Genomic DNA, 1,020 nt, shown 5'->3' with positions numbered 1-1,020 from the left:
CAGAGGATGAAATGGCTGGATGGCATCACTGACTCGATGGACGTGAGTCTGGGTGAACTCTGGGAGTTGGTGATGGACAGGGAGGCCTGGTGTGCTGTGATTCATGGGGTCACAAAGAGTCAGACACGACTGAGCGACTGAACTGAACTTAACTGAACCCTCTTTAACTAATTAGTTCAGTTGTGTCATAACCAAAAGCAGAGTCTGGCTGCTGGCTCCTCAAAAGCCATTAAGAAGGCCAGGTTGGTGGAAGGAAAGTTTGCTTTATTTTGGATGCCAGCAATGGGTGGGAGGAGGGTTATACTACTGCCAAAGGTCAACTCCCCTGCCCACCCCAACAAGCAGACAGTAACAGCTTCAGTGGGTTTCCCTGTTGTTCAACTGGTAAAGATTCCACCCGCAGTACAGGAGATAGCACTTCAGTTTCTGGGTCAGGTAGATCACCTGGAGAAGGAATAGGCTACCCATTCCAGTATCCTTGGGTTTCCCTGGTGGCTGAAACACTGAAGAATCTGCCTGGATGCAAAAGCCCTGGGTTCAAACCCTAGGTTGGGAGATTCCCTGAGAGGGCATGGCAACCCACTCCAGTATTCTTGCCTGGAGAATCCCATGGACAGAGGAGCCTGGTGGGCTACAGTCCATAGGTTTGAAAAGAGTCAGACATACCTGAGCAGAGCACAAGAGCTTTTATAGTCTCAGAGAGGGTGATACATTCAGAAACAGCACAATTCACTCTGACAGTCATCTTGAAATTGGTCATCAGTGAGCTGACCAGCGTTGTCTTGACTGTTTTAGGTACAGTTAAACGTCAGTAACAAGGTCAGCTTGTTCCCATTTCCTTGAGGCTAGTTCTCAGAATTGGGGCACCTGTTGTCATGGCTACCCTCTGCTCATCAGTTAGTTAACTTCTTCCAGCTGGTGGAAATGTCTGTATCTACATGCTCTCAGAATATTGTCTGTAGCCCTTGAGAAGGAACTAATGGTCTTTGACTATGCTTAATCACTATATTATTATTATTA

The sequence above is a fragment of the Bison bison genome, unplaced genomic scaffold (genome assembly GCF_000754665.1).
Source record: "Bison bison bison isolate TAMUID 2011002044 unplaced genomic scaffold, Bison_UMD1.0 scf7180017846240, whole genome shotgun sequence".
NCBI classification, from domain to species: domain Eukaryota; kingdom Metazoa; phylum Chordata; class Mammalia; order Artiodactyla; family Bovidae; genus Bison; species Bison bison.
The sequence above is the reverse complement of the archived record's forward strand: the minus strand, read 5'-3'. Positions refer to the sequence as shown.